The sequence below is a fragment of the Mercurialis annua genome, linkage group LG1-X, assembly GCF_937616625.2.
Source record: "Mercurialis annua linkage group LG1-X, ddMerAnnu1.2, whole genome shotgun sequence".
Lineage (NCBI taxonomy): Eukaryota > Viridiplantae > Streptophyta > Magnoliopsida > Malpighiales > Euphorbiaceae > Mercurialis > Mercurialis annua.
The window spans coordinates 50,421,368-50,431,647 of NC_065570.1; the positions used below are offsets into that span (position 1 = coordinate 50,421,368).

The 10,280-nt window shown below is 35.4% G+C and overlaps 1 non-coding gene across 1 annotated transcript; it reads right to left on the minus strand.

Moving 5' to 3' along the window:
• Window positions 1-6,902: 6,902 nt before the first annotated feature.
• On the minus strand, window positions 6,903-7,009 carry LOC126666363 (small nucleolar RNA R71). Its single transcript, XR_007637867.1, has one exon. It is a non-coding gene; the product is annotated as a small nucleolar RNA R71 (small nucleolar RNA).
• Between the last annotated feature and the right edge of the window lie 3,271 nt (window positions 7,010-10,280).

The window sequence follows — 10,280 nt, forward strand, 5'->3', positions numbered from 1 at the left end:
AATCAAAAGGAAGCAAACATTGATGAATGAATTAAGAATTACCCTGTCAGCCAGGATTTGAGCTTTATTAGGAGTACCAACGCCAATTGCAATAAGTTTTACACCAGCAGCATCAAATCTTGATTTCGACTCTTTCAATTTTGAAGCAAATTCCCAACTTACATAACTCAGAGCAGACATCAAGTAAAAGAAATCTCGTCTGTTCTTGAGGAACAGACCGCCGGAGGAGATTTCTCCGGCAGGCGACCAGAGATTTCTCCTCCGGCTGAGATTTAAAAAAAAATTAAAAAATAATAATTTCGATTGGATTTCAATATTTTTCTAAGTGTTTAATTAGATTTCGGTTGATTTAATCGGGTTTCGAAGTGTTTAATTAGGTTTCGATTCGTTTAATTGTATTTCGATTTATTTTAATAAATATTTTATTTTAAATATTATTTAATTATTGATATTTAAATGAAGAAGAGGGTGGGAATAGTTAAAAAAATCATAAATATAAAATTGGTCAGTTAACTGAAATTTTGGACGGAAGGGTTTTTTTGTTCAATTTTAAAAGTTTGAGGGTCGTTTTGTACCAAAAATAGTTGAAGGGCTGTTTTATACTTTCTGAAAAATTTCAGGGATTTTTTTGTACCTTCAGCCTTTTAAATTTAACCAGAATTTTAATTTTGATAATTTTAGTCCAGCTTCTAAAAATTGACAGCAATTGTAGCCCTGTTTTAAACATTTAACATGTTACATTAGATTTTGAAAATTAATTATTAGATGTTACATATGTAAAAATAACGCTAAATTAATATATTCATGAATTTCTTTAATTCATCATTTAAATTATTAAAAATTCACGTTAAATTGAACAGTTACTGAAATCAGCTAAATTAATTTAATTTTTTTTGAAATCAAACTAAAATTGTTGAAACTAAAAGTTCTAGTTAGATTTGCAAAAAAAGTGAAAGTATTTGGATTTTTTTGAAGCAGGCTTATATTTTAACATAAGAAAATAATACTTTCTATTAGTATCGTTTTAGAAATAAAATTAGTTAATTTTACTAAAAATCACCGGTAATGATGAAGTTACAAATTCTTTTTTAATCAAATCCTAATTCATTTATTTAGCAGTGGGAGACAATAATTAATTTTTGCAAACATCATGAAGGTTTAAATGTAATATTAAAACATAAAGATTAGCAAAAAAATTAAAATTTTATAGTAATTAACATTAGGATATAGCATATCTTAGGTTTTTCATTCCTAACTGTATAAAAAGGCCATAAGGGAGGTGACATTAGTTAATTATCTAAAGCACGTTTAGAATAATTTGATTTTTGGCAAATTGAGTTGTTACTTGTCATTGTATAAAGGAAAATAAAACGTTTAATAATTTTGATTTCCCCTTGGATACATATATCTTTGAACCTGAAGATATTTTCATGTGTGGATTTCTTCTTTGATACATAATGATTGTGATTTTTTATGTTAAAATACTTTGCAGTGGGGTCACCTATGTGTGGTCGTATGCATTTCTTTCGATGTTAACGTTTTTGGTGCGATTTACGAGTAAATAATTTATCAGCATATGTTTCTCGACATCAACTAGAAGACTTGATGATTCTTAAAAAATTAATTTTTTTAAGATTTTTTAACTTTTTTTAAGTTTAGTCTGATTTGAACGATTGTATTCCGATTATAGTCCAACTGCATAATTGATATGAAACTTGTATTTTTTTTTACTTCCATTGTTATCATATTATAATAAATTATTAATTAGTTTAATGATTTAGAAAGTTATTATTGTTTCTTTAAATAGATATATTATAGAGTGCTTAATACATAGTTTGACCCCTAAACTTGTACCCTTTTACCCATCTAACCCCCAAACTTAACGTCTCACCTATCGAACCCCTGAACTTGTTAAATAACCCGATTTGACGTCCGAACTTGATAAATACGTAAACATTGAACCCCTCCGTACACAATTTCTTCTGTAATGTTTCAAGTGACAGGTGGACACGAAGGGTTCAATATTTACATATTTATCAAGTTCAGAGGTCAAATCGGATTATTTAACAAGTTCAGAGGTTCGATAGGTGAGACGTTAAGTTTAGAGGTTAGATGGGTAAAAGGGTACAAGTTCAGGGGTCAAACTATGTATTAAGCCTATAATAGAGGGCTGATAATTTCTCACACAATTTGTTATCATATACGATATGAAATTAAGCGGATTCGAGTTGAATTTATATAATGTTCGATCATGAGCAAGTCAACATATTTATGGCACAATTAAATAGCATATTAAATATTGGTTTCTTTATGAGTTTTTAAAAAATGCTACTCCCTCTCTCACATTTGAGGTTTAAAGGAGGTTTTAGCAAACTAAAAAATAAAAAAGAGGGGGAATAGTGATTTTTTAAAACTGAGAGGAAATTCGAATCTAAATTCATGGGATAATAATAATTAACCCTAATATATCAATGAGCTATATCTCAAATAGTATAAGCACTGAGCAATAAACTACTAGGTCGTGTGTTCGATTCCTTCCACAAGAGCTTTCCCCTCCTCAAATTATCAAAAAACATTTAACCCTAACATATAATGAATGTAGTTGTTTAGATAATGGAAATTTTATAATTAGACTGCATTTTTATTTATTTAATATTTATTATTAAATTTTAGAATAGTGAAAATTATTTATTAATTGACGGATTTATAGTTTATTGTATGTCGTATGAAGGTATGTGATTTTTAGGAGGTTTTGTTGTTTGATTATATTTATTTTATTAAAAAAATATGTTAAACATGTTATGAATAAACATGTTAAATATATTTTTATTACTAAATAGATTAAATGGATTTCTTTTGTGAGCTTAATGTCTTAAAAAACCCCGACCTTTTAGCCCCTTTTCAATCATACCCTGACGTTGAAATTTTGTCAATTTTACCCTATTTTGCATTTTTGTGTTTCAATTGTACCTTAAAAAATTAAATTAACGTCTTTTGCGTTTGGAAATTTGTTTAAAACATTCTTCATGTCTCGCATATATTAACTGTATATTTTTAAAATTTATTTAAATTTAGTTAAATTAATTAAGAATTTAAATTAGTGTTAATTTGATTATGGTTTTTAGTTAGTTTTTAAAAATAAAGGACTTATTTGTACTTTTTTTAATAAAAAAAAAATTAATTTCATGTTTAAACTTAATTAATTGAATGATTTCATCATTTAAGTAAAAAAATTAACAAAAATTAAAATATTAGGGTACAATTGAAAACGGAAAATTCAAAAGTGGGTAAAATTGACAAATTTTCAACGTCGGGGTGGAATTGAAAAAAAGTTTAAAGGTGAGGGATTTTTGAGTGATTAGGCCTTCTTTTGTGTATATAGCGATGTATTATAATTTTTTTTAAGAAAATAAATTAGACAATGTGACATATGTTAACCTGTTAAATAAATGTATTACGTTTAAATTTTGACACTATTAGTTACTTGACGGAATTGAGTTAGGAAAATATCTATATATTACATGGATACACAATACGTTTATGACACAGTGAAACAGATTATCAATCCTAATATTATGTTAGATCAAGCTTAAACGCAATATAAATATTGTCAGGAACACGTTACTAGACATAGAACACATTATTTATCTGACAATCAACCACAATTTTCGTTGATTTTTAACATATTCGATTTTCAATTAAACTGTAAAAATTTTGACCAACTAATATTCTATAATATGTAAGTTCGCAAAATAATTTTATTTTCTTGATTGAACTATGGATCAATACATGTTAATCGATAAATCAACAAACAAATAAAAACATTTGTACCAAAAATATATAAAAAAATTTGATAGCAAATTTTTTATTGGTGAAACAATAAAATAAAAATTTAGATTTAGATTTATATATAGAGATGGCGGAGGAAGAAGTAAATTTTTCAGTCCAAAATAACTAACTCTAAAAAAGAATTTTTTTTGAACAATTTTTAGAATGAATAAGATGATATTTTTAAGTGAAAGGTTATTTAAAAGTAGATGTAATATATGAAAACCTTTATTGTTAATAAAATTAAACTCAACATGAATTTGGTACATTAAGTAAATATAAAACATATATATTGATGTCAATTATAACTTTTAATTTTTTTTGTCAATCACCAAAAGAGAGCAAATTTATTGTCAAAGAATTGAGATACATCCTAAACTTGAAGAAGGTCAAAACTATTGTATATACAAATGAAAGACATCCTAACTCCACACAAACTAACAAAATTTAATCTTGTAGACAATATACTTCTCTTCTATCTTCTTCTGATTGAACATCACATCATTTATAGACAGCAAGATATAGTAAATAGAGGCACATAAAAGCAAGCTTTCTCATTCGAGCTAATATGAATTTTCCTTTTGCTCTTTTTATAAAGAAGCTCATTTCTCTTCTCCAACTCAACCGTGTTTGTTAATGTTTAGAAAAGTTAATAATGTGTTCTAGGTAGCCTGAGAGTAAAGGCAATCAAAGAACAAATGATTCACAACTTAATATTGCAATTGCAAAACAACAATCATTTGTTGGAATAACTTCCCACTTGAATATATTGTTCCTGGTTAGAAGCCTGATAGGAGTATTTTTACTCCTATCTTTAGCGTCGTTTCCGCATGCTTTATTAACGTTTTATCACGGTTTTATGGTATTTCGTATGCCTTATTACGTGTTTTAGTATTTCAGGTACTTAGGAGCATTGCAGAAGCATTTTAGTGCAAAAGTTGGAAAAGACGACAAAAGCGATGCGGAAGCTCATTTGCAAATCTGAAAAGCTGACCCCGGGGCACTAATTGACCAATTTGGACTAGCTCGAAGCCTCAAATGAACTCGTGATCTTCATGAAAGTTAAAGTAGACGTCCTGAGCTTTCCAACGGTTCAAGAATCGACTGAATCGGACATTTCTACACCGAGTTACGAAGGTTTGAAGATCGAGATTTGGAGCAGAAAATGGCAGCTCGAATCGGGCTTCTCATTTAGCCCAAGGAGCTCTATTCGAACTTGGGCTTGCTGGAATGGGGAAATCTTAATTCAAGATGCATTAAGGCTTTATTAATTTGCTATTTTGGGCCCAACACATGTGTAATTGAATGTTTGTCTTTTTCCTTCTTTTGTAAGTACTATATATATGGGGCCTTATCTTTATTTTAGGTATAGAAGATTTTGCTAGACATTATTCTATTTTGTACTTTTGAATCTTCTCCTAATTTTAGAAATCCCCAAGTGTAGTCCTTACCTTCTTCAATAGAATTTCCAGATTTTCATATTTCCCTCCATTGTTGAATACTTAAGCTTTTTCTATTGAAGATTTATTCTCATTTTATTATTGAAGTATTATCTTCTTGAATGTTATTGGCTTGGGTTTCTACAAAGGTAACTAGATCTATCTCTCAATGATTTATTATTCTATTTGCTTGATGTTTGTTGTTTTAGCCATGGTTGGCTAAACCCCATGTTTGGGGGTTAATTTGAATCTTAGTTGTGTATGATTGGGTTAGGGTTTTGGGGTTGTGTTGATTGTTCTAATTAAGGAACCTAAAGCTTGCTTAGATTAGCTACCTAAGTATTGTTCTTAAATTAATTCTCACCTTGAGAGAGGGTTTATTAGTTGGATTTGATTAATTAGAGACTTAATTAATAACACCATGAGAGTGGGTTAGTAATTAGGTGGCCTATGAGTTGTGATTTATTTGTTAATTGCCTCTATTTGCGTTTGGTGCTACGAGAGTAGGTTAAGCTCGATTAGTTGCGGTTTTGTAGCTCCTTGAGGCTCGAGAGAGCGGGAGTTGCGGTCTAGAACACTCGGTCCTCGTTTAGAACCCTAAACCCGATACCCTTGATTGCATGACCTAAGAGGATTATTAGCTCCCAAACCTCTTTATCACTTGAATTTCGTTAATTATTATAGTGTTTATTCGTTTCTTTAAATTAGTAAATTGTTAATTCCTAGACTAGCGTAAGTTGTTAGTAGTTGGTTGATTAGTTATTAAGCAAAAACACTTATTCTCTTGCTAAACGAATTGAATCGCAACTAAGTTCATTCTCATCGATAATCACTCTTGAATTCACTCCTTGTGGGATCGATAACTCGGACTTAGGTCCACTCTATTACAAGTTGGGGTTTTTTCCCAACAAGTTTTTGGCGCCGTTGCCGGGGAGTGACGAGTGTTTATTGATTGATTGAAATTAGTTATTGTTCGGTCGAGTTAGCTTTATTTTCTGTTTTTTATCACTTTTATTGTTTTTGCTTCTTTCCGGATTTACGCGTGGTTTGCTTGTTGTTGTTTGTGTAGGAGATCAACTATAGTGTATGCACAATACACGAAGGGCCAATCTTCCACTAGAACCGTTTCAAGACAACCTCGGGAGATTTGAAAGAAGTGTGAGAAGGGAAAATTGTATACCCGTTATCATGGAACGTGGGGATGATAACTATGAGGAAGAGCAACAAGGGGACAATCACCCTCAAGTTCAAGGCCATCAAGCACAAAGACAAACTTTGGGGGATTTCTTCCTCCCGGATGTGGATAATGCTACCTATGGGTGTTTTGCAAGGCCGGTCACCGCGGCTACTTTTGAGATCAAGCCTAGCACGATTCAACTCCTAGAGAATCGGTGCCAATTCTTTGGGTTACCAAGTGAGGATCCGAATGAACACATAGCCAAGTTCTTGGGAGTGTTGGACACATTCAAGCTCCATAATGTCACCTCCGATCAAATCAAGCTTCGAATGTTTCCGTTCTCACTAAGAGACAAGGCTAGCTTGTGGCTTCGATCACTTCCTAATGCATCTATCCACAATTGGCGGGATCTTGCTCAAGCTTTCCTTCACAAGTACTTTCCGATGGGGAGAACCGCGAAGTTGACAAAGGACATCATTGATTATTACCAATATGAGGGGGAATCTCTCTATGAAACTTGGGAGAGGTTCAAGGATCTCCAAAGGCACGTACCTCATCATCGGCTTGTAAGGGAACATGTGCTTCAAATATTCTATAATGGTTTGGGTGAGATCACAAGATCTACCATTGATTCGGCCGCGGGAGGTTCTTTGATGCAAAAGACGCTTGATGAGGCTAATGAGTTGATTGAAAAATTGGCTATGGTGAGTAGCACTTGGTCCTCGGAAAGGAGAAGACCACCGGCTCAAAAGGCATTAATGACACTTGACCAATCCAAGGAGTTTGAAGCGATGAAAGCCATGAATGCCTCTTTACAAAGTCAAGTTGATGCCTTGAAGAAGCAAGTGGGTCCACGGAATGCTCCGGTTGCATATGTCCAAGTAGGTTGTGAGCATTGCGGAGATTTCAATCATGGAAGTAATGAGTGCTATGCCATGGGTCAAACTTGGAGCGAACAAGTGAATTATGTGGGAGGTCAACGTCAAGGGAATGATCCTTACTCGAATACCTATAATCCGGGGTGGAGAAACCATCCTAACTTCGGATGGAGGAATCAAGAGGGCCAAGGCAATGTGCAAGCAAATCAACAAGCGGGTCCTAGTTTCCAAGGAGGAAATAGGCCCCAACAACAAGGTCCTTATCAAGGCCCTTATCATAACCATCAAGGGCAAGGAAACAACTATGGTGGTAGACCTCAACACCCTCCGGGATTCCAACCACAAAAGAATACGGATGAGGGAAATGTGCTTTCCAAAGTGCTAGAGAAGTTAGAAAAAATGGAGCAAAGGGAGAAGAATCAAGCTTCTACTATCCATCATTTGGAAACTCAAATTTCTCAAATGGCAATTTCGCTTCAAGGAAGACCTCAAGGAGGGTTGCCATCCACTACGGAAAACAACCCTAGAGAGCAAGTTAAGGCGGTAGAGCTCCGAAGCGGGAGAAACCTTGAGAAAGCCAATGGGAAGAAGCATGTTGTTGAGGAGGATGAGCCTCAAGTGGTTGTTGATGTAGCAAGCTCAAGCCAAGAACTACCAAAGGAATGTGAGGAAGTGGTTATCGAGGTTGAAGAGCCCTATGTGAGGCCACCACCGCCGCCACCGTTTGTGCCACCGGTTCCATTCCCAAGCCGGTTAAGGAAAGCTCAAGGGAACGAAAAATTTCACAAGTTCCTTGAGATTTTCAAGAAATTGCAAATCAATCTAAGCTTGGCGGATGCACTTCGGGAGATGCCCCAATATGCAAAGTTCTTGAAAGACATAATTATGAACAAACGTAGTTGGGAGCAAGATGGGACAATACCGCTCACGGAGCATTGTAGTTCCATAATCCAAAGCAACTTACCAATAAAGCTTAAGGATCCAGGGAGTTTTTCTATACCTTGTACTATAGGAAATATGAATGCTATAAATTGCTTGTGTGATCTTGGGGCAAGTATTAACTTGATGCCATTGTTTCTTTTTAGGTCTTTGTTTGGTGATCAACCGGTAAAGCGCACCTCGATGGTATTGCAACTTGCCGATCACTCTCTCAAAAAGCCATATGGGATAGTGGAAGACGTGCTCGTTAAAGTGGATAAATTCATCTTTCCGGTGGATTTTGTGATCCTAGACTATGCGGTAGATAAAGAATGTCCTATGATTCTTGGTCGCCCTTTTATGAACACCGGGCGTGCTCTCATTGATGTTCATGCCGGCAAGCTCACCTTGAGAATTGATGAGGAAAGTGTGGAATTTGATATGAAGAGAGTGATGCGGAATGCCATCGAGGAGGAGGATTGCATGAGAATTGATGTGATTGATGAGATTGTGGAAGAGCAACTCCGGGAGAATGTGCAATTGTTGAATGAAGCAAAGAGGGTAGAAATTTGTCCTCAACAAATATCTCAAGTTTCGTTTCATTCCGAGTCGGGGGATGATGAGTATACTAGAAAGGATGAACCGAAGCCGGAAAGTTTAGATAAGAGCAATGGTGTGACTCCACCATCTTCGGAGTTGCCCCCGAAAGTTGAAATGAAGCCGCTTCCGCCACACCTTCGGTATACTTTTGTTGGGGAGAATGAAACCTTGCCGATAATCATCTCGAACAAGCTCTCTAAGGATCAAGAAAGGAAGGTTGTGCAAGTGGTGAAAGAGCACATGTTAGCAATGGGTTGGCAAATCTCAGACATTCGAGGAATAAGTCCTCAAATTGTGATGCATAAGATTAATCTCGAAGACGAGTCAAAGAAGTCGGCTCAAAGGCAACGAAGATTGAATCCGAATATGAAGGAGGTAGTGCACAAAGAGATCGTCAAGCTCCTTGACGCCGGAATAATCTACCCGATTTCGGATAGTGAGTGGGTTAGTCCCATTCAATGTGTTCCTAAAAAGGGCGGTATGACGATGGTGGAGAGTGAAAAAGGAGAGCAAATCTCCACGAGGACGGTAACCGGTTGGCGTGTATGCATCGATTATCGGAAGCTCAATGAGGTAACCCGAAAAGATCACTTTCCGCTACCATTTATCGATCAAATGTTAGAAAGGGTAGCGGGACACAAGTTTTATTGTTTCCTTGATGGGTACTCGGATTACAATCAAATCTTAATCCTCCCGGAAGATCAAGAGAAGACGACCTTCACATGCCCCTACGGTACCTTTGCATACCGGCGAATGCCCTTCGGACTATGCAACGCACCCGCCACATTTCAAAGGTGTATGACCTCAATCTTCAACGATATGATTGAAGATATTATGGAGGTGTTCATGGATGACTTCTCCGTGTTTGGCGATTCGTTCGATGGTTGTTTAGCGAATCTAAGGCGGGTTTTAGCACGATGTGTGGAGACAAATTTAGTGCTAAATTGGGAAAAGTGCCACTTCATGGTGGATGAAGGCATTGTACTCGGGCATAGGATATCGGAGGCGGGAATTGAAGTGGATAGGGCAAAAACGGCGGTTATTGAAAAATTAGTCGCTCCAACTACGGTCAAAGGAGTTCGGGCATTTTTGGGCCACGCGGGTTTTTACCGGCGCTTCATTAAAGATTTTTCGTCGATTGCTCGACCTTTGACAAGTTTGCTAGTAAAAGATGCGTCGTTTGACTTCACAAGGGATTGTCAAGATGCTTTTGAGAAGCTAAAGTCGGCACTTGTGACCGCTCCCATTATTTCATCTCCGGATTGGAGTTTGCCTTTTGAGTTAATGTGTGATGCTAGTGACCAAGCATTGGGTTGCGTGTTGGGGCAAAGAAAGGACAAGCGGGTGCATGTGATCTATTACGCTAGTAGAACTATGGCGGGAGCACAACTCAACTATACCACTACCGAAAAGGAGATGTTGGCGGTTGTCTTTGCTCTC